Here is a 25,210-nt window from a genome sequence, read left to right as displayed (position 1 = left end):
TACCTTCCATCCAAACCATCCAAGTTTAATAAAAAATTAAGAGATATTATTTTAAATTAGTTGTCATCTAAATCACGACTAATAAGTTTGGGTTCAACCATATTTCTGAAATACAAAAGTTCACGGAAATCAAAAATCATATTTTGAAAACATTTCTAACATATTAGTTTCATAAAACAATCATAGTGAAAATTTTCACCATCATGGTGTACTATAATAACATATATAGATTTATAATGAAATACTTGAAAATAAACCACTTACTATCAATGACTCGATCCTCCATGGATTATATACTTTTTCCATTTCAATTTAGCCATGAAATTGAAAACCATAATCTTAAATCCAATAAACTAAGATTTCAAGGCTATTTTGGGTAAACTTGAACTTTAGGTAGAGACATAAACATGGATCAAGTTCGAGTATATAACCTAAATAGTCTATAGTATACAAATAAGGTTGGACACCATATTTTGGAAACACTATGGATGTGGCCCATTTTGTAGTTAGTACAAACGAAGTGATCCTGAATCGTTCATGTAGGGATATGAAAGTGGGAGCATCCTATGTAAAGATTTTACGTAAGACTGAACCATGAAATAAACACTTTTACGTTATAAAGTCGTTTATTGTTTAAAACTAACTATTTTGTTTATTGATGACCTAAGTAATTTAATCTTAATCTGAAGCTAACTACGAATTTCCATTCACACGAGAATATTTTTAGATCTGCATAGGTGATGGTAGCTTTTTAACGTTGGCCCAATAAGCCTCCCATTTTCAATGGTAAGATCAAGTGAATAGCTAGGGACAAAGGTTGCAAGACGAAATTCACACCTACCCGCTTTTAGGTTAGTAGATAAGCGTTGTTCTCTTAAGAACTGAATCCAAATCTTGAACAAGGGGCACCACCCTCTCATTGGCCCAAGATGGATTTGATTTATAGGTTTGACCTAAACCAATTGTTCAATAGTGGATCAATAGGACTTAAGGAGCAAGATGTAGTCTTGGGAGTAAAACGATATTTTGACCCGACCATGGTTATGAACAACTTGTGAATGATTAACTTACTCATTATGGTTACATTAGATGGACACAAATATATCTATAGTGAGTGAAGTGCAACAGTGAGACTTTAATGGAATGACCCATTAATTAACAAATGTTGATTACCTTGGTCTAAAATAGTTTAGGAAGTTAATCTCGGATTTCTAGAGCCCATGATCTATAGGTCCATTAGATTCCTTTGCTAGCTCATAAGGATTAAACTTAGAGCAATATGATGAAATTGTTCGAATTAGGCAAGGAGAGAGAAATCGACAAGTCTATACGATATAGTTGTCGGTTATCGGATTATTGATAGAGCTTTATATTTAAATATAAAAAATATGACTATGAGTTCATTCTGAAAAGGTCAAAATGGCTACTTTTGTTGTTGTCTAGAATGGTCAAATGACCATTTTGACTATTGACTAAGGTTAGTGGAAAAATCCAACATTTTGTTAGATAATCCCACTAACTGATCTTAATGGTCCAGCTAAGTGGAAGCTCATGGTGATCACACCAAACCCACTAAGAAAAAATCCAATGGTAACTAATTTTGCTAATTGTAAGTTGAAAATGAAGTGTTGAAATTGGGTGAACTAATTACATGGAATAATTACATGTAATTGGGTTATTTAAAGAAAAGTCTTTTTAAAATTATGAAAAATTTTGGTTATTTTAAAAACTTAAAAATTCTTTTTGAAAGAGTTTTTTTTTATAAAAAAAGTATCCCAAAATTTCTAACATTTGAAAAACATTATTGACCTTCCAATTTCATCTCTCAAATGGCTATTGAAGAGGAGGAGGAAGAGAGGAAGAGAAAGAGGAAGAGGAAGAGGAAGAGGAAGAAGAGATGTTAGAATTTTAATTGTGATTGGACCAAGTTCAAATGTTGTTGGCATGAGTAACTTCATTTTAGACTGTGAAGATGTGTTTTTGAGAGGCATGTACATTATATTGTTCTTAGTCGTTACTTTAGGGGGAATTTTCTAATTTATTATCTTTTATTGTTGTTCATTTCTTAGATTTATTGTATTAAGATATCTGTATTGCATATATTAGTTTTAACTTGAAAACTGGTAGTAATCCATTATTAAATATTTAGAAGAATTTGACTTTAGTAAATGGCTTTTTACAAAATTAGAGAAGGAAATAGAAAAGGGTCTGGAACAGTGCACCACCTAGGATGAGGACAGTATCTAGTTATGGTGTTATGGTGTTATGGTGCAGAAAGAGGAGAGGCCTGAAATCTACCACGTAGACAGGGATGAGAATCTAAGGGAGGAGGCTGACTGGGTGAGAGATAAAAACAAAAGAAAAAAAAACATTTAAATGTGGGGCAATGGCAGAACTCTGAACTCTGAACTCTGAACTCTGAACTCTGAATGGCAGTGGGGAGAAGTAAGATTTGATTATTCCCAACAAAGTCTCATCTCTGATTCCTCTTTAAATCAAACCCAACCTCTCTCTCATTTTCATTTTTATTCTTTTACCAAATGCTAGGGACTAAACTCTAGTCCAATATGTTTTAATTTTTTTCTCAACTATAGTGACAAAATCTACAATTTGATTTAAAATATTTGTGAACCCAAGCTTACCCTTTCAACAATAGACATATTATACTTTCTAAAAATATTTACTGTTTTTCTTTCCTCCTCCCAACTTTTCTATATTAATTATCCATTTCAAAACAAATTTAAGTTTGATGACTGTTTGGCGCTAGTGGTCACCAAAAGGTTGTTTGACAATGGTTGTTGAAAATGATGGAAAGTTGGTTTTCGTCCATTCGACAATTGCTCGAAAACAGTAGAGAAAAGTTGACCAACGATAGTCAATAAAAAATGGTGGCATAAGGTTGCCAGGTCATTGAAAAAACAGTTTAGAGAAGTTTTTCGATGATTTTTTTTTTGTCAAAAAGTGGTCGCTAGAGGTTGATCGACTGTGGTTGCAAGGAAAACAATAGACAAAAGTTTATCATCAACGATCGACAATAAACAATTGCCAGGAAAAATAGTAATTGAAGGTTCGCCTACCGACACTCATGAGAAAACAATCATTGAAAATCCCATGCAAGATGTCTGCAGGGATTATCAAACGTTCAACTATTTGCTTAAATAACAAGATTATTCTACTTTCTTGTCTAGAGAAAGTTCTATGAAGTTTATACCAGACAACAAGAATACAATGTCTGCAGGGATGTGCCATGTTAGCGTATGGAGAAAATAGTTCTGACTCTTTATGATTCATTTTATAGCACCGCGTTAGTTAAGTCAGACTTATAAGCAGAGTAAACAACCTTATAATTAAGGCTAGAGTAGAGGAAACCTCTTCAAACATTTTTTTTTTTTCTTTCTTAATAATGATTCTTAACATGAGAGCAAGTTTATGACAACATCCTTTTCTATAACTAAAACAATCTCTAACAAAACTAGACTATCAAACTTTTTGAAAGTTGAATAAATAAACTTTAAGTAACTGTACATGGTAACTTTAATTAGAGTAATATAGATATAACAACTCAACTTTCCTACTAAGTTGAAATCATTATCATTTAAATAAATATACATTTTTTAAAATATACTGGAAAATAATAAAAATTAAAGGACAATGTTTTAAATAATAAAAGTAAATAAATAATTAAAATACTAGTTTGGGCCCATAAAATAAAATACTAAAAATATAATCATGAGTTCCGAAATCAATTTCTGAAAAATTAAATGCTGAAAACATAAACAAAATGCAGAAGAAAACTTAACTATCCCCTTTGGCGAACCACGGTCACTTCTTGTCATTTGCCAGCTTGCCTTTGCCTTTACCCTTACCAGCTGTAAAATTAAACATGTAAAAGAATGAGTATAAATTTATACTCAGTAAGGGACCCACTATTAGTCCCGCTATGTGTTTGTTAATCATTCGTTAGAGTCATGTAATAAAGTACCACATACTATTGTGCTCCCAAACGCACACTATCCAATGGTTCCGTAGGGACAAATATGGACTCTCGGTGAACCCGAAGGAATCACCCTAAAGGAGAGTCAAGCTGTAAGTGATATCATCGAATCATACATCAAAATTAGCAATACAGTCATATGTAGGTGGTGATCCCGAGAGACACCCATATGGTACGGCTCTAACAGATAGAGTTAACAGAACATTATAGCCTATACATATAAATCATAACATCATTATCATAGCTCAGTCAAACATAACTCAAACATAGCATATTTAATCATGGTATGCCTCTATCGTACTTAAATCAATCATAATCTGGTTACCAAAGAAAACCCTTTATAAGGTCATGTCAAATAGTCATATTTTATCTCCCTTAGCTACATATTGAATAATACAGAACATACATGCAACTTCCAAAATAGGGTCTAATAGGAAAATCTCTTACTTGGAGATTTGCTAAAGATAATAATTCACTGGTTGTCAGTCAACTCCTCCCAAGACTCAGTCCTAAACATCAACAAAATTAAAATTAATAATTTTATCAATCATCACCCTATTGTTTAACTAAGCAATCAAGCTTATCCAAACTTAACCCAAGATTAAGGTTGAATCCAACACAACCTTAAATGGAAAAATTCACAGCCTCAATTCCTCCAATTATACTTGATCCTTCAAGCAAACATAAATCAACTTAAATCCATAACTTAACTCATTTAGGACAAAATAGATAATTAATGGGGGTACCAAACCCAAACAAAACAATGCAAAAACTCACAAAAAGTGACTCCAAAACAGGGGATGACTCGGTATGGCTCGTGGAGGAAGAAGCACGCGTGCGGCTTGGAAAACGAAGATGGCTCGCGTAAGAGATCGTGGCTCATGCAGCTCGTGACTCGGACTAAATTGTGTTCAAACCATTAGTTACTTCCTTTTAATGAGCTAACTATTATAAAAAGTAAAGGCCACGATGGGGTGAAAGGGGCTACATGGTGAATTGAGGCAGGACAATGTATAAAAGATGTGCATTACGTCTTGATATGAGCAACAAGGATGAATCTATATATTCTCGGATGTTGTTAGGAGAGTAGTCTAAACGTGAAAGTGATGAGACTTAGCATGGAGAATGATTCAGAATCCTTGGCAAAAGGAATGTTTAGTAACTAATTAATGTGTGTTTATGTGAGGTGAAGCATTTGTGTGAAATATTATGTTATATGAAAAGATGAATTTTTGTGATTTGATATGTTGGATGTTTATAAAATACGAAAAAGTTTTCTTAAAACCTAACTAAGTTTGTTGACTTACGTTTTTCAATTCCATCTTACAGGAATCAAGTGTTAAGGCCAAGTAGAGAAGAAGTGAATGACTTGTTAAGTAAGAAGAGCTGCCAGACGTTTTACTTTCTAAGTTGAAGAGTTGTACTTTTGTAATTTGTATTAAGTGTTGTATAATGACTTTTTTTTTAAAGTTAATAAATGTTTTTGGTTTGGTTTACTTCTCTTGTGTTAAGTTATTTTATTGCATAAAGTAAGACTATAGTTTAAGTTATGAAAAGGAGCCAGGCGATTAAGCAAAGCTTAAGGATCTCAAGACTGAGTGTTTTGTGGTTTAACACGTCAAGATACTTAAGTCACGTGCTGCGTCTTGCATGAAAAGTTTGTAGGTATACGGGGCAAGGTGTGACACCTGAGATGAAAATGATGACGTTGGCGGACGAGATGTGATTTCATGTATGGTTTTGGTGGACGAGATGATGTGTTGGCAGCGCCAGAGGTGGCTAATGGAGCAAAAATGATGCTCATGGCTTCTCAGGGACTATACCAAGGGTAATTGGTTTTATTTTCAATTGAATTGTTATTTCTTTCATCTCGATTTCAATTTTCCTAAATCTTTAATTATTTCAATCCCTTTCTTTCTTTGTTATGATGTCCTTTCACTTCATTTACGAAATCAAGAACCAGATTTAAACCTACTCCCACTTAACTAAGAGCCTTTAAAGTAGATAGATAAAGGATAAGAAAGAAGACCTTTACAGTACCTCATATCTAGCTGAAAGAGCATATGTAGTCTCATTTACGCTTTATCTCCTATTATATGAGTTTGAGGGATTTATATACTCTTTCGCTTGGGTTAGTTCTTAGGGTTACTCTTAAAATTGCTAGAAAGATGATTTGTCTGTTAGGCTTTGTGGATTAATTGTATATTCAATTTGTAGTTGAAAATTAAACAAAATGTATATTAATATAAATGTATACACTACAAGAAAATGGGGATCTCTTGACGCACAAAAGCTTTGGGAGAAATACCAAAAATGTTGGAAACTACGTCGGGATCGAAGTCAGGAAAAATCTGTCGGGAGAGGATATCCCGACGTTATTTCTCGTGCGTCCGGATATCCTCTATTTTTTTAAAAAAAAAATACCTTCCCATTGCCCATATTCCTGCTTTGGGTAACTATCCATTTGATCATCTTCTTCAACTTCCTCCTCTTTTGCAGCTGTTGTGTGCAAACAAACATGTGCAAAAATTCAAACCACGAAGACACACTAAGCAGTAAGTAAACAACAAGAAAAATAAAAGCATACTTTACCTTCTAAACTCACCATGGTTGCCAAGAACATCAAGAGTGATTACAACACATTTCAAACTGTTGAATATAACAAAAACATAAATCAATAAGAAATTTAGGATACTTAGAATAAAAGAAAGTCAATGATAGAAAAAGAAATTAACAACAAATTCAAAGGGGTTTATGTTTAGGATTTTCAACTTTGAATTACCTCCAACAAAGAAGTTGTGAAAGAGACGAAGACGGAAGGAGTTACGACGACGGACAGAGTGAACAGCAACGGACAGAGTGAACAGCAACGGACGGACGAAGAGCTCTCTCTCTCGTGACCTCTTCCTCTTTTTCTTTCAATTTGAGTTCTGTATTTTGTGAATACAAAACTCAAATATGTAGGGGATCTCTCGATGCACTTCTTAAATGTCGGACAATCCACCTATTCCCGACGTCGTAAAGTACAACGTCGAACAAAGTGTTCTTCATTCCCAACGTTTCACTAATAGCGTTGGGAAAATTTTGTTTTTTTTTTAATTTTTAAACTTCTCCTCATGCCATGCATAACGGTGTCAGGAAAAGTTTAAAATTAAAAAAAATAATAAATTTTAAACTTTTTCCAACGTCATGCATAATGACGTTAGGAAAAGTTTAATTCTTTTAAATTATCAAACTTCTCTCGACGCCATACATAACGGCGTTGGGAAAAGTTTAAAATTTTTTAATTTTTTTTAAGATTTTAAAAGTTTTCCAACACTATTGTGCATGGCGCCGAAATTGTCAACCTTTCTCGACGTCATAGAAGCTCCGTTAGAAGAATCTTTTTCTTCTGAAGTTCATGTTGTGTGCAAAAAAATACTTATTTTCTTGTAGTGATATTAATATACAATATTGTTATATGTTTTCATTTGGAATTTGGTGCATAAATTGTTGCTGAATGTTCAAGAGATTCCTGATGAGTCTATAAGTTGGAATGGTTTTGCATTTTTTAAGCATCTAACAGTTTTGTCTCTGTCAGTCGTGACTATGTTATTGTGATGTTCAATTGGAATACTTTGGTGGAAACTACTTACATAAATTGTGGGTGTAAATATTACAAGCACTATACTATATATATGGACAAAAAATCTGTTGGAATTTTATTTACGTCTTAAAACTCGTAGATTGTAAATATAATCTATTGATCGTTATTAATAAAGTGTTGTTATTATAATTTCAATAAATGTTATTGATTATATTATTAGTTTTGTCTTAATAACTAAAATCCAATAAACTAACATCCTAAGATGTTTGATGAGTATTCAACAATATGTAGAGACATACAGAGATCAATGTTCGAGATCAGCTTAATGGATCTATAATATAGAGTTAAGTCTGGGTACCTTATCCTGGTAACACTATGAACACGACTCACTATGTATTTGATACAAACACAATGATCCAACGCGTCCATGTAGGTGACATGGAAGTTAGGGTATCCTATGCAATGAGTTTGCATAAGATCGGACTACGAAACAGTAACCATGCTCCTGTTCGCGAGAGATAGTCCTTTGATTTGTACAAGTGAGAGTGACCAGATTTTCGACTCAGTATATGCTTATCATTTTGGGGGACAAAATTAAGTGGGGAGCTAGGAACATACACAAGATGACATTCATTAATTTCCTACTTTAGGGTAAGTATATGAATGTTCTCTTAAATGGTGTCTCCGGGACTTTAACAAAGGGTCATACCCTCTCTGTAGCACGAGAGGGGTTTTTGTTTATAGGTTGGACCATAAACATGTTGTTCATTAGTGGAACAATGGTATTTAAGGACAAGAAGTAACCTAGGAGCAAAACGGTAATTTGACTTAACTGATGTTACGAACACTCGTGAAGGACTAACTTAACTGTTATTAGTCTATATTCATGGGCACAAAAATATATCTATAGTGAGAATAGTTCAGTTGTGAGTCTTTAGTGGAGTGTACATACAGTTCACGAATATTGATTAATGTGGTTAATGAGTTTAGCCAAATAATCTCATATCGTTGTAGTTTTTTATCCGTAGGTCTATTAGGTCCCATTTCTAGCTCATAAAGGGTAATGAGATTTATTTATATTGGTTGTAATTTGAAATATTCAAATTTACTTTGGGAACTAGTATAATGTATATTGATACATTATAATATAAAATTTATATATTTTAATCAAACTTATTATATAAATTTAATTTTAGATATGATTCAAAATTAATTTATGAAAGATAAAATATTTGGATGAGTTCAAATATTAATTTAGGTGAACTGCATTCATATTAAAATAATTGGTTACGAGAGAAATTTATATTTAGATATGATTCAAATTTAATTTAAGTTAAATATAAGATATTTAATTTAGCTAATCGAAGAATTAATTAATAGTTTAGTTTAATTTTATTTAATTAAACTAATTTAAAACTAAAAGATATTTGAAAGAGATATTCATTAAATATGATTTAAATATAATTTAGTTAATTATTAATTAATTGATTTGAAATTTTTATTAATTTACTATTTTTTAAATTAATAGAATCTTACAATTCTCTCCTACTTCATAAGGGAAGAAAATTATAAATATGTAAAAGAAAGTAGTTTTTCTTCGACCTATGTTTTTGTCTCACTTAAAAAATAGTTTCTCTCTGAACTTTTTCTCATCCTAATTGGTTCTCAAACCAATCATAGAAGATAGAAAAGTATGTGATAGGTCGTGTCTCAGTACTGATTTGGAAGTTAAATTTAGAAGTTTTAATAGATTCACATGGTGTCAAACTTTATAAACTTTTCATTTTTTTTTTTTTGTATCTTTTAGTTTAAAAGCATGATAAATTTTTTAGAATTTAATTTGTAAATATTGACCATGTACAATTATTTTGGGATTTTCAAATTGAATTGAGAAATGGTTCTAGAAGATTTGGCTACCTAAAGTTTTCATTCCTTCAAAATCAAGCTTTTATTAAAAAAAAATGAACAACATACTAATTTAATAAAGTTAGGAGGAGAGGTGCCACAAGCCTCCTAGATAGCATACACTAAAGGGAGATGTTACACTTAGTGGTTATTCGCATTTCATAGAGTTCTCAACCCTTTACGAACTTTCTTATTTTCTTTAAGCTGAAGGTTCTGTAAAACAACAGAAAAAATTCAGCACATCAAATGGACAACCTGTCTTAAGATGGATGAAATAGAATTAATCTTGTTGCTGCTACTAAATGTTTATTTAGGTTCAAGCACTTGATATTTTTTAATATTATTATTTTTGGTTGAAACTGTGCTCTTCACCATACGTATCGTAGCTAAGTTTCTTATTTATCATTTATGTTCACATTTTTTAGAAGCGTGGGTCTTCTAGCCAAAAGGCTTAAGCGTGAACTTGTAACTGCACTGCAATGCTTTGTGGAGAATAAAACAGTTGGTATGACATTATTTGTCTTTGAAGGTCGCATTTTCGTACTTCTAATTTACGGTATTAATATTCAACTATTTTGATTATGAAAGTTAGCGAGACAAAACCTTAGAAGTGAAGACCATATTCTTGGAAGATTTGACAAGTGTTGAGAGAGGAAGAAGGGGTTCGATTGGATGAAATGTGAAGTGTAGGGTAAATTTTGATACACCTTGACAAGTTTAAAGTTAAAATTGATCTTTTTCCTTTTTTTTTTTTTTTTTTTGTCATTCTTTTGCAAACATGCTTCGTTAACTTCCCAAATTTTGAAAACTAAAAAAAAGTAACATGTGTGACTTTCTTAGTTTGTATTACTGATTTACTCTTCTTTTCTTCATTTATTTCCGTTTCGTTTACGATTTAGCATGACATTGTTGAACTGTGTTGGAAAGAATTATTATCTAAACTAGTGGAAACTGGCATGACTTCTTCTTGGTTACGGTCATCATTTTTATTCTATAACAGACTAGTTATATGGTCTGCATATTGCATATAATTTTGTAAAGCTTGGAGCCTTCATTATTCTTTTCCTTCAACAGGTAGTTTAATTAAAATGGATCAAGCTTATCCGGTCCAAATGTTTCAATTGTAGTTTGGCCTTATTATCGTTAGCAGACATTTCTGTTGTCAATGCTTGAGCTTCTAGTTCTAAGTCAAAGCCGCATTGGTAGGCTCAAACTTAGTGTTTTAACATGCCACCCTAATCTATTGGAAACTATATTTGTTATATATATATATATTCACAATGCTTCAAGTCTGGCGTTGAGCCAACATCGACTCAACTTTTCTGGTGCACTTGAATGAATAGCTTAAAAGAGATAGGATTGGAGAATGACTAGGAGGAGTTTTCCTAACCTAGAACTGTTGTCTGCAACTTCTCCCTCTTATTTTTGGTTAATAATTTGTTCTTAAATTGGGTTTTCTATTTGCACTATTATTAACCGTATATGGAAGCTTTCTTGCTTAGCGCTGGAACAAAAGGTACAAGTTAGAGTGGTAACATCTTTTGAATTTTATTTTTGTAGGTTTCTTAAATTAAATATTTCTCTAATATTAAAAAATAAATGAAGTTTTTTGCTCTGCATCTTCTCGTTTATTTCTAAAGGAAAAAGATATAGCTTGTCGAACTCGAGGATAATGATCTGTCAGCCTCTCGGTGGTGCTTAGGGTGCACACATTGACATTGATATTCAGGTATCCCTATAAATTCTCTTGGTTAGTCAGTAAGATATCGGTCAGATTCATTATGAATAGATTGATCAATAGACTAGAAAGGAATTCAATATGAATGGATTCAAAATTTTGTGTCATATAAAGTTCATATACATGTGATGAGAATTTTGGTTTCTGTTTCTGTTTGGTTAATCACTCCCCCCAACACACTTTTTTTAAAATTATTTTTGTAGTCTGAATTCTGAATCATCTAGACTGCAGGTGGATCTGTAGGTCATAAGAGATATAGCCACCGTTTCTCTGTTATGCTAACTATTAAGTTCCAAAACAATATGATTGTCCCTCCAATTTACAGCATTGTAAATTGTTGTTCCTTGTTCATACTACACCTAGGAATCAACAACACCAAAACTTTGTTATAAAATATATCTTTTCCTTATCAAAAATAGAATAGTTTAGAATCATACGCTTTTCGTAATCATGTAATGCTTCTACAAATTTAACTTTTAAAGGATGACTTTCTAATTGAATAGTCAAGTTGTTCCTGAGATTTTGATGTTATCCTCCATGTTCCTCTTTAAAGAACAACGACTGATTAGTCGTATGATCGATCAAGTTAAATTGATTTTAAAAATATTGCACAGGTGAAATTAACGTTCGATGAGCTCGAGTCTAGGGTCAACATTGTGAATTTGGTAAATTTCGACGTACCTGACAAGGACAGGTTGGTGTCTCTAATCATTGTGCTAATGAATGATATTTGTTTACCATTGTGAAGTTGGTGCTTTCTTATCATTGTTCATCATTTGGTTTGAATTAGATATGAGAATGCAACTGTGGTGGAGAATACGAAGATGGGCTGGCTGGATATTATATTCCACAAGATGAGAGTAGTTTTTGCCTTTGGAATATGATGGGGTACTTATTGTCTTACAATAGAGTCTAGTCCTTTGGCTTCTTAAGATGCTTCTCATTTGCATATCATCTTCACAAATGATAATGATTTGAAATACTTCAATTTACATTGTCAGATGATGTAGTTCTCCTAGTTTGTATTGCCTTCCATCCATATTTCAGAATCAAAATTTGTTGTTGGATTCTCCCCTTTTCACATATAATGAGATACAATTGTCACATTTTTTATCTATAAGAATACCTAGACGTGCACGTGTTAAAATATTTCTTTCTTTTAAAATTATCTATATTCTTCTTATTATATATAAAGAAAATAGTATTAAATTGAGGAACGTTCAACAGTTTTAAATAAACATAATAAGATAATTAAAAAAAATATTAGTTTATTAAACTAATACATTTTCAATATAGTAATCATAGGAATAGAGGATAAACGTTCAATCTCACATAAAAGAGTAAACTTACGATAGGTAATTAGTACCTACCATGTTCTTTTTATAAAAAAGTTGATATAAATTATTTATTACTCATTTCAAATTCCATCAATCATATTATAAAATAACAAATCTACGTGTTTTGTGAATTTTAGATTTATGGAATTTGAAAGGAGTAATAAACAACTTATATCAACTTTTTATAACCATTATCTTAAATTTTTTCATATACACAAACTTTTTCAAACTCATTCATTCTCAAATTTTGAATTAATCATAAATGTCCAAAAACTATAACGTATATCAATTTTTTTTTTATAAAAAGTGATAGATACAAATTACCTATTTAAAACATTTTAAGATGGTAATAAGGTAAAAAATAAGATTGTTACTTTCTCGATAAATGAAAGACTCTGATCATATACTACATATTAAAATTTGTAAATAATTCGTATAATTTAGAAAAGTTTATTACTTTATTGTGATTATTATTCAAAAAAAAAAAAAAAGCTAAATATATATCATAAGAAAGAATATATGTAAATAATTTGTAGGATCAACGACTTCTAAAACAATGGTGGAAACAAGAACTGTTCTTGATACATCTTATAAGACAACCACAGTACACCTCAAGCAGGAAAAAGAAAAAACTAGAGGTCTTAGACTATATTTAGCCAATAATAATGTCAGTAACATATCTTACAAGTTTAACTCTTTAATTAATTTCCATAATTTCTTTTTAACTCATGTATTTTTCATTTGGGAAGTATTTCAATAATTTTAGCAATTCTTGTAACTCTTCTGCACTGGAACTTGCTTTATTTCTTTCCTAAAGGTAGTATAGAATTTTTATAATTAACAACCTTTCAATTTGCTCTTTATTTCTTGCATCATGAGCTAAACACGAATTTTAGTTCAAAATTCAAATATATATGGATGATTATGAAAGTATGCATGACACACTGTCCCCCATATCCATAAATGTTGATCACGACACAAGACAAATAATTTGATCATGATGAAGAGGGTGATCATATCTGAGAAGGTGTTTGTATTAAATCTTCTCTTTAAATAAAACTTTTCCATCCCATTTAGGGGTAGAATACTATTCATACAAAAGTACCTTTTGGTAGTTTACATTAGTGTTGTATACACAAAATCAAGTCCATAGAGTTTCTTAAGATTATACGCATCCATCATGTATGAATTAAGCTGAGGAATGAGATGGAGTTGAAAATAAATGGTGAACTGATCCTCCATTTAAATATTTAGATTTGCTCCATTATGTAAATTAAGTGGAAGATAATAATTCGTTAGCTCAATTAGGATAGTAATATATATATATATATTAGCTAGTTTTCTTGAAGAAATAATGCTGGAAGTCCTAGCCAAATTTTAAGCACCATTCGAAAATTGTTGAGTAGGTAAAGTATTTTTTTTTTTTTTAAGCATTTAAAGTGTCATCCAAAATCGTTATGAGTTTTACCAAATCTTCAAGAGTTAATCGTACATGAACATGCACATCACAGAACTTCTATAATATATCATTTCAAATTGAAAATGGCAAACAGTCTTGTCAAATTTAAATGATAGAAGAGATGAATGAATTTACATTTAGAATGGAATGGCATTAAAGTTGAGTTTGAAAAAAGTATATGACAGCTGAAGTCAGAATAATTGATTTTAGAAGGAAAGAAATGAATGATGGTTGATTTTAGGACTTTATAGATAATATATATACCAAAATGCATGAACATGTGGGGGATGTTAAAGAGGGTTCAACTACTCATGCCTTGATTGAATTAATAATATTTAGATATTTTATCATTTTGGTTACAAGAATTTCGAACAAAGTTAGATCAAAATTCTTCAAATGCTCATACCAACCCTTCAAACATATCTTTTATTATAATTCAATGTAAGTCACATTCATACAACCTAGCATACAATTAATCTTCCCTCTACCCTCCGGTGTGTTTGATTTAATTGCTTCCAATAAATTATATAACACATATTTGATTTGGATCAATATGGAAAGATTTTAACTTTCAAAACCTTAAGTTATGATTATGAAACGTCCCACATCAATGTGACCCTCCCAACAAGCTTATATATCTATTGAAAGTAGGTTTGAAATATACTTTTCCATGTTCAATTTAACATATAAGCTATTTTAGAAACTTTCGAGTAATTAGCAAACACTCAAAAATAACTTTTGATTAAATCATTTTCATTATAGGAGTTTAAATAAAAATGTATTTGAACACTTTTTTTTCTTAAGCAAATTCAAGTAGGACCCTAATCTATAAATTAAATAATTTAAAGTTAAGTCATGTTAGTTTAATTTTATGGTTGACCAAATAAATGACAAAATTAAAAGTTTATTTGGACAAATAACAAAAAGGGTTTTTTAATAATAAAAATAAAAAAATACTGTTGCCAAAAAACATCAAAATACTCTATAACCAAACCGAATACAACTATAACTCGTATATCTATCAAACGTCAAATATAAAAGAGTTGGACCAATAGAAATAGACTATATTTAAGTATTTTTAAAGGTCAATAATTACATGCAAATACAGATACACGAAAAGAAATAAAAGCATATATTGCTACAAATTAAAATAGATTGAGTCGGACACATTTTTAGAGGAAATTGAAAGAGAGAAAATACAAGAGTTGTATGGCTACTAATTGGAGACTCATGAACCAACAAACAAAAGAGGAAGAAAAAAGCAAAAATTGTACAAGACAACAAATTCTTTTAATAAAATTAAGCCTCTATAGTCTATCACATCTATTTAGTAAATTACAAATGTGACCAAAATGATCAATAATATTAGACAAATAAAAAATGTTGTTATTTACTTTGATAAATATCAAAGTTATCACTTTCCTTCCTCCTGACCTAATGATGCAGTTGGGATCATGCCATTAATTTTTTTAAATATAATTAAACATGTAATTGACTACAAATTTTATCTTCTTGGTCTTTTCATTTTTAGTTTTAATTATGTTTTCCTTAATATAACATTATAACACATTTTAGTTTTTAATTGAAAAAAAATACCATTAACATACTTTTTACAGGTTGAATGGAAGCCTTATATAATTATGTTGATGGTTTTGTTGATGGTCCACATACGTCAAGAAAACTAATTTTTTATGAACAAAAACATCAAGGATAATATATTAGTTGACTGTCAATATCTATCAAGTTAGTTAGGTTTTCTTCATGGACGAGATCCATCAAGGGATCAATTTTCTTGATTTGCAATGGTCATCATCGAAAAACAATTAATATATTTGTTTTGGATTTCTTGATGGGTTTATAATTCTATTAATGGGTCTAGGGTTTCTTTATGAGGAAGGTCTATCAAGAAAAATTTATAATTTTGGGTGTATGATAAGATCATGGACAATGCCCATCAAGAAAAAACTACTTTTCATGAAGCACGAAATTCAGACTCTCGTTTATGGGCACAAAAAATACGATATTCATCAATAATATTCTTAAATATTTACTATTTTTTTCAATTATTACTTTTTATTCATCAATAATACAATATTACTTTTTTAAAAAGTTAATTGTTGTAATTATAATTAGATCGAAATAAGTTACTTTATCAAAATTAAATTAGTTATTATGTTCAACTTTAATGAGTTGAATTGAAAGTTTGTAATTTAGGATTTTTAAAATTTATAGCAGCTTGCTAACATGAGCTTAGCTCAACTGACACATATATATACTTGTGGACAAGACGTTCCAAGTTCAAATTCCACCCTTACATTTATTACAATACCTAATAAAGAAGTCAATTAGCATATATCTAAGGTGGGTGTGAAAAAAGAAAACGGAAGATCATGAAGATGCATAATTACGCATCAGCATGGAGCTATGACATGTTTTGACCACCAATAGACTTTGATGTTTTTTGTCCATCAAGAAAACGTTTTTCTTTTATGGGCTTTTCAATTTTCTTGATGGGCAAAAAACATCGAAGTTATTCCCTTTCTCGATGGCCAATAATATCAAAAAAGAGTTTTTGATGACATGTTTTGACCATCAAGAAAACTAGTTTTCTTTATGGGTGTGTTTTCTTGATGGGCACGTTTTCTTGATGTATGTCTACTTGATGGACGAAGATCATCAAGGTAGACATTTTTTTTGACATAATTTGCACATAAAAATAGGTCAAATTTGTAGTAGTGTCAGAAAGTTAACTAAATTTGAAAAAAAAAAGTAATCAAATGCAATAAGAAGGTCTATCTTAGTATTTTGTCACTGTGGCTAAGCTTCCAATAGTCATTTTTCATAGTGGCAATGAGATGATGGACAATGTTATGTAAATTAAAAAATGAGAAATAATCAGAAACTACAAAGTAATTAACAAAAAAACAAAATGTAAGGTAATCAAATGACAATCGAAATGTAATAGAATTTTTTTTTAGCAATTGACAAAAAAAATAGAAGGTAATAATATGATAATGTGATGAAAATCAGAATCTACTTAATAATAATTGACAAAAGATGGAAGATAATGAGATGACTATCAATAAATTGCTTAGTAACTATTAAAAAGAAAAAAGAAACACAAGGTCAATACATAGTCATAGTTTTAAATGTACAAATTTCAAATATTACTTATCTTTCCAATTATATCAATTTTGACACTAAAATACAGAATTAAATGGAAACATGTCCTTATAATTTAACTATGCAAATAATAATAATATAAAAGAAAGAATGCATGAAATGAAAAAATTAGATAAATTATTGTTAATCAATTCATAAAATTGAATAAAATGAGAAGAAGAAGATAACCAAAAACTGAATGTGATAACAAAATGTATAAACAAATTGAAAAATAATAAGATAAAACTAAATTTGAAAATTGAAAGAGAATAAGACAAAATCGAATATGGTTACAAATTTGAATAAATATTCATAGAGTAAAATGAGAAGATACAAAATTTTGTTTTTGACATGACCAACAACTTTACCATTAGATTCATATTTTGATTATGAGCACTTTACCAATTTTTATACCATTAAGGGCCGAGGGACATGCCCTTTTATAGAGGAATGGTTCTCCCATCGAGTTCATCATTTCTCCATACAAGTTTTGCCACGTGTTAACAAAAAAATTACAAGATGAAAAGAAACCAAGAGTGGCCGATGCTTGTGGGCTAACTCAATGGCATCAAAGACTTTGTATGGAAAATGCTTGCTATGTATCTCTTCATCATGTAATTGTTAAGTCCTCATTGAGTATATGTTTTTCTATTGCTTCTCCAAGTGTAAGCAAAACAATAGGTTTTCTTGGATGATCCAAGGTCGAACACAGGGAATTGATATCAAAGCTTAGTTCTAGGGTCTACACTTCAATTAAACGGTATAAAAGAATAAACTATACAGTGTAAAAGAGTGTAAGTTTATATTATGTCTACTTATCTACACTAGAGAATTTGCAAAGGTGGAATAATGAAGGTGGTTGGGAGAATGAAGTGCAAATGTGAAGGGGGTGAAGGAACATTCAATCATTACTAGGTGATTAAGTCATTTGAAAGCCTTTATGCCATATAACTTAAGTAACTAGCTTATTATTAAGGTCAACACCTCTTGATGCCTTTAAACGTCGAACTTTCTCTCCTCTCGGGATCCAAAAGACTAATCCTAGTTAAGCAAGGTATATTTAGAAGACTTCACTTACAAAACTTATAGAACTTCTCGTTTAAGGGCGATAACCTCTCGGCTCATAAGGCCCACACTTGCTCTCCTTTTGGGATGCAAATGATGGAAGTTATCTCGTCAAGGTAGAGTTTGTCTCCAAACTCAAACTCCACCTTGCGCACGTTAACCATATCCTTGTTATTTGCCCTCTTAGATAGTTGGCGATATGCACTGACCAAGTGATGAAAATAGCTCAGCTAATTCGATAATAATTATAAGCTAGTCTTCTTATCAAGAGTCTATCATGGATCCTAAACTACAAATAACACAAGGACATATGACAGTAAAGATGTGATGTAAACAAACATTATATTAAAGAATAAAGGTCTTTGACCACTTTACAATATTAATAAATATAATCTAAAAAATACAAAAATGGAGAGTATAGAAATGACACAAGTTAGAGAGGATGGGAAATGAGATCTTCTTCACTCAGACTTCGAGCTTTCACTCATTGACTAACTAGAGAAGAGAAAGAAAACTTTACTCACGGTGGAAAGGTTTAGGGTAAAGTTGGTCTAGGTTGTAGCCCACTTAGGCGTAAGGCCAGTTCGTACAGACGTCTGACTTCTCACGAATTCGGCCACTCCATTGGTAAAGATGGAGTTTCTTTTTATAGGCAGATTTAGGTGGAAAAATTATCCTTCTGAGCATGTTAGCGTCGAAAGTTGCCTCTATCGTCAAGTTACATCAACTCCATCTACCACTTTTGTCTTCTAGCGAACCTCTTCTCACATATGTCTTCCCGCGTGGTCTGTAGGCGAGTTCCTTTGCGATTCACTTAGCTTCTTCTTTTGTTTACAATTCTGCGTTTAGATACTCAAAATATGGTGAAACAAGCATGAATGTTAATGACAATGTTGCCAACCAAAAATAGAAGCAGATAATGCCATGAAGAAGTATCAAAATCTATCATCGGCATCAACTTGGTATTCAACAACAGAACCTACGAACATAAAAAATATAAACATTAATGGTATTGATTATTAATGAAAAATAAATTACATATATGATGATGTATATTATCAATATATCGGGGTTGTTAAGTTGCAACATGTAAGCAAATTTGGCTACCATCTTGTAGGATTCCTCTAAATAACCTCTAATCTCATCCAACGCGGCCTCACGTGCACATCATGCTTTTTAGTAAGATATAACTTTTTAGTAAGATATGAATATTGTTCTAATCAATACATCCACCTATTTTGGATCCAAGGACATTGCACAATTTTTTATAGCACACATGTTCATCAACTAATATTTTGAACACACTAAAACTAACATAATTGTTAGATTCGTTGAAAAAATCATCAAAATAAACTACAATTTTGATCATCCTACCAAAAAATAATAGAACTATATGTCACTACATAGTATTATTGCATATAATATGGGGTATATATATACTAAATCACATAACACAAAACTATTATAGATTGCAGATATATTAAAGTACATTTATAAAGGAATCCAAATACATTTATAAAGAAATATTATGTGTATGATCATGTCGTTTACTAATGTTTTATTAATCTTTACATTATAAACATATAATTTCAACACAAATTCTGTTGGAATTATGTAGTTTACTACATGTCTAACAACTTAATATGCTTTCATGATAAACAAAATAATAAAAAAAATTAACAAAGGAAAATTCGAACTTCTTAGTGTACATAATTATATATGTCATATTGTATATATGAAGTGGTATATATGTGTAAGCAACATCTAGGTAAAGCACGAAATTTGAAGGAAAGGAAAACGAAAGTAATTGAGGAAGCCAACTAACCGGAAGTTGTCTATAAAACGAAATTTCGAACAAAACTGAAGAACCAAATTGTAGAACGTTATGGATAACAACAGAATTGTTTTCTTAGAATGTTCACGAGTGATACAAAATAAGTGGTATAATATTAATTTTAATCATTAAATTTTTCCATATTAGAAAAGATTTCATTTTATATTTAATTAATAAAATATTTTTAATTAATTTTCAAATAGAAAAGTTATCCTTTACCTAATTTTTTTAGTATAATATAAATAAGAAAATCATTTAAATTTAATTAAAAAAATTATATATAATTAATAATTACTATAAGGTTATAATTGTGGTAGAAAGAGAAAATAAATGATAATTGAAATTTCGTAGAAAGATTTAGGATTTTCTTAATTTTATGAGTTAATTGAAATTTGAATTTGAAGTTTTGATTTAGTCCTTTACATTTGGTGATCCTAAGTAATAAATAGATTGGGCAAGCCCAAGCCTATGACTTGGGTCATGGGCTTTGCATCAAAAGTTGAGCTTCAACCCGTCTAGGGCTGAATTGTGACATAAACGTTTCTAATGCCTTTTCTGTTTCTTCTTCATCTCTTTTATGAACTACAAACAACCCTCTCTTTCGTAACAATTCCTACCTCTTCTTCTTCTTTTTCTGTTGGGGGGAAAAAATGAACTAAAATTTAACATTGTTTTAACTATTATTTCTTATTCCTTGTTTATGGTTTGTTTCTCGGTCATTTATAAATATACCAATCAAATCCAACCCAACCTAAAAAGACAATTTGTAAATATAACTCAATTTACATCCCTATCAAAGAAAATACCCAAGATTATTTGACTTTTTATTTCTATTAACATTAGTCGTGATAGAAGTCCATTAATGATCATAAAATAGATGAACGCTATGTTAGCTATTTATTTGTGCATTAGTAACAATAGCTTTAATATATTTGATATAAGAATATAATATGTTAATCATATGCTCCTATTACTAATAGCACATTCTTGTACATTGTGATTGAAATTTATCAATCATAATAGTCTACTGTTGATAGAAATAAGTTATATTTGAAATATGTAAATCACGGACTTCTAAGTACCAAAAAAGTTTAAAAGAAAACGTGTGAATATGTCCACTACAATCCCACTCTTTTGCATCTACTAGTGATACTTTCTCTCACGATAAACTAAAAAGTGTTTAACCTTTAAAGCATTCAAAGCAATTCTGATGAGTTTCAAATAATAAAAATATATATTTTAAACCATAATAGTCGAAACTATATTTTGGTAATGATGTGGAAACTGCTTTGCCTAGATAGAATCCAGCAGTTTCCAACCAAAAAATCTACTGGTTCGAACAAACGTCAACTTCCTAAAGGTCTAAACAACGACATAATGTTTAGGTGATATAACATATATAGTTGAAGAACCTTGATCATAAACACTTGGAGAATAGTTTAAAGGAATATAGTATTATCCAAAAGCTTAGTCGATCAGTTCAAACTTGTCAAAAACTATAAACAATAGATTCTCCTCCTCTTGTTAAAAAATGATCTAACATACTTTAGCTGAGTTCAAAATAGCTCGAAATGTGTTCAAACTTCCAGAAGTTTGCTCAAACCTCAAATCCTACCATTGAATCTCAATGTGATAACTAACTTAAAGACGATCTGCATACCTAAAATCAGAAACTTTACTAAAACCCCCCACCAATCAGCATAAAACCTCATGTAGAGCACTACTAATTGGCTCTTCAAGCAACCACACAATGACGAGGACGAATCTAGCAAGGGTGATGTGAGTTGTGGCTGCGACACGATCGTATGTAGTTAAGAAGAGAGTTGAGATGACTGAGAGAGAGAGATGGCGTGACCTTACCTCAACATTTGGTGGCTTGAGCGTGTTGGACGAATGTGATCAACGATAGATGAGCGACAACACACAATAGAAGATGGTATTAGTCGACACATTGAAGGTGAAACGTTTTGCGGTTAGCTCTTCACGTGGAGGAAAAGTGAGTTGAGAGGCTTGGTTGTAGGTTGAAGTTGGCCAATGAGGGTTTATTGTCATAATTTGATCAAACTTAAAAAGATGTCATAATGAGTGAAAATCCAAAATTTTCCACTTTTTTCCAGCAAAAATGGGCGTTTTGTCATTTAACGACACTTTTTCTTTCTCCTCTATCAATTTGGTTGTAAAAATGTGTCATGGTAGCCCAATTTTGTTATAATGATATGTAGGTTTGTACATTCAAGGTTAGAGTATGATTTTAGATTAAAATTACCAAGTTTAAGTTCATAACTTTCACCATTATATCAAATAATTGCCGGTGTTGATTGATTTAACAAAAAAAAAAATGTTTATAAAAGAATCATTTTTAATTAAACTCTTTTTGATAAAAATAGTTTAAAACATACTTTAAAAACTATTGACTTATTTTTTAGGAGCACGCACGAGTGACAAAACAAGTTATAATAATTAAGTCTATAACATACATACTTTATTTTTTGCAAAAATGGCAAAAACAATGTACAGCCCCACACATAATGAGGTAAAATGTCACAAATGTCCTCGTTACTAATATACATTTGATACACCTAATACATTTTGATGATACACTTGATGCACCTGATACTCTTTGATTCACTCGATATCTTTTGATACACACCTGAACCATCTTTATACATATAATACTCCTCGTTACACTTAATTCTTCTTAATACACTTGATACCCCTTACGCTTTGATACACTTTATTAGTTTGATACACTTAAAGACTTCACTTATAAGTTTGATACATTTGATACACCGCTAATAAACTTGTTATGCTTCATTAATACACTCAACAAATTTGATACGTTTGATGTACATGATATGTTTGATATATGCAATGCACTGCAAATACACTTAGTATTCTTTACTTATACATTTGCTTCATTAAATACAGTTGATAGGCTTGAAGTTCTACTTATATATACACTGGTAAACTTGATTCATACTTGATAATGATTCATTTTACTAATATCTTTAACAACATATTGCTGATATACTTGATAATGATACATTGAGTTATATCATTCATATACTTAATAATACTATCATAAACTACATAAAATTTGGAAAAATAAAAATCACATAATAAGTATGTCAACAAACTAATACGTAAAATATAAGTATATCAGAATACTGATATACAAAATTGAGGCTAAGTAAAATCGATGTAAAAAAATAAAACAAAATTATTTGAAATCGGATTCAACTCAAAATACAAAAAATAAAAAAATCACAAATCACAAATGAAGTTAAATTACTTTGATCAACTATCATTATATTTCATATTGCAATTATTTTACTATTGATATTCTAAAATCAAGATTAAGACAAAAAAAATTTCTCGTATAAAAATAAATAAATAATTAGGACTGTAAAAAGTGAGAGAATAAATAAATAATGAGTGGTATATTAAAAGAAAGAAGATAAATAAGTTATTGAAGGGTAGTATAGGAATAACAACAAATTTAAGATGAAGAGTATTTTTATAATTCAAAATTTTGTCATACTTACAAAATTCTAAAACAATTTGATATATTTGATATATCATATTCTCAAAATGCTACCCTTTATAATTTCTCTATTTTTAAAGTTAAACATTTGAGAATGTATTCCAAACACACCTTAAGTCTCCAAATTATCAAATTTGGTTCTAGTCCGACCTTTAATTAAACTAATTACAAATATTAAATTATATCTTATAAATCTCCAAAGTCGTATGAATTTTTAGCTCTAACGACTTGAACACATGGTCTTTTATGTCAGTTGAAAAAAGTAAAGACGAATATATAATGTTAGTTTTTTAATAAAAACGGACGTTTAATGCCGATTTTAAATCCCTTAAAAACCATATACAATGTTAATTATAAACCGACATTTGTTTAAAAACAAAATTAAATTATTTCTCTCCTTTCCTTTTTTTTTTTTTTTTACTTTCTTCTCCCAACTCTCCATTTTTTTCCCTTCCCTCCCTCATCTTCAGTTCCCTTTTAAAATTTATTTTCCTCCATTTCAAACTATCAATTAAAATAATAAAAGAAGAATATATATATATATTATAACGTTCAAAAAAAAAAAAGAAGAAGAAGAAGAAAATAAAAAATTTCTCCACTTTTTCTTCTCCAATATCTCACCCAACTTCTTCGTGTTAACGTTACCCCAGGCTGGCCGCCTCGATAGCATGATCAATGTCCAAGCAAGTTTATGTCGGTCTTCCTCTCACTCAACCTACTGTAAGTCTTATTTTCATGATTACACAATAAAACCCTACATTGTACAAGACAATGAATGTCAAGATCTTTGAACTATATGATTTTCAAAAATTAAATTTAGTTAGAGAATAACATTCATTGATTCATGTATTGTCTTCTACGAGATTATGTTTATCTCACTTGACCTTCCATTTAAACTTAATTAACTTTCTTGAATGATGACCTATTTCTAGGATTCTATTTATAGACACCTATCATGATGTTTAATTAAGACATTATGTTTTTACCTAATGGACCCGAAAGAGATAAAATAACATGCAAACTAAAAAAATCTTTATATGGTTAATTAAAACAAGCTCGTAGAGCTTGGTTTGATAGATTGTCTCAATTATATTTCTTATGACTAATGGCTTCATATGTTGCAAAACTGATCCATCTCTTTTTTAAAATAATAAAGAAAAATAAAATCTATTATTACATATATGTTGATCTATGTGGATGACATAATACTCAATGGAACTAACCCAATCTTTCTGTTTCAACTTGTGACAAAATTAAGTGCTGAATTTGACTGGAATTTGACTGGAAGGACCTAAGTGATCTACATTTCTTTTTAGGTGTGGAAGCTCAAACCACTAGTTAAGGAATGCACCTAACTCAAGCTAAATACACAAGAGAAGTACTACATAAGGCTGGTATGCTCAATGCCTCATCCATGCCTCACCAATGCTTACATCCATGTCCAAAACTCCAAAAGATATCGAGTTAGTTGATCCATCAAATTGTAGGAGTCTTGTAGGCTCACTTCAGTATCTTACATTGACTTGACCTAACGTTGTACATGTCGTAAATAAAGTGTGTCAGCATCTTCAACAACTACAACATCA

General features: G+C 30.5%; 1 long non-coding RNA gene across 4 annotated transcripts; it reads left to right on the top strand.

Moving 5' to 3' along the window:
• The first annotated feature begins 9,623 nt into the window (after positions 1-9,623).
• Positions 9,624-12,372, top strand: LOC105435409. 4 transcript variants are annotated; one of them, XR_004216615.1, is made up of 5 exons: positions 9,624-9,990; positions 10,074-10,176; positions 11,126-11,214; positions 11,838-11,917; positions 12,014-12,372. It is a non-coding gene; the product is annotated as an uncharacterized LOC105435409 (long non-coding RNA). The 4 variants fall into 4 exon arrangements; XR_004216614.1 differs by having other exon boundaries at positions 9,832-10,176; XR_969411.2 differs by lacking the exons at positions 9,624-9,990; positions 10,074-10,176 and adding an exon at positions 10,225-11,001.
• Positions 12,373-25,210: the final 12,838 nt, after the last annotated feature.

This window comes from Cucumis sativus, chromosome 5 (genome assembly GCF_000004075.3).
Source record: "Cucumis sativus cultivar 9930 chromosome 5, Cucumber_9930_V3, whole genome shotgun sequence".
NCBI classification, from domain to species: domain Eukaryota; kingdom Viridiplantae; phylum Streptophyta; class Magnoliopsida; order Cucurbitales; family Cucurbitaceae; genus Cucumis; species Cucumis sativus.
The sequence above is the reverse complement of the archived record's forward strand: the minus strand, read 5'-3'. Positions and strand labels throughout refer to the sequence as shown.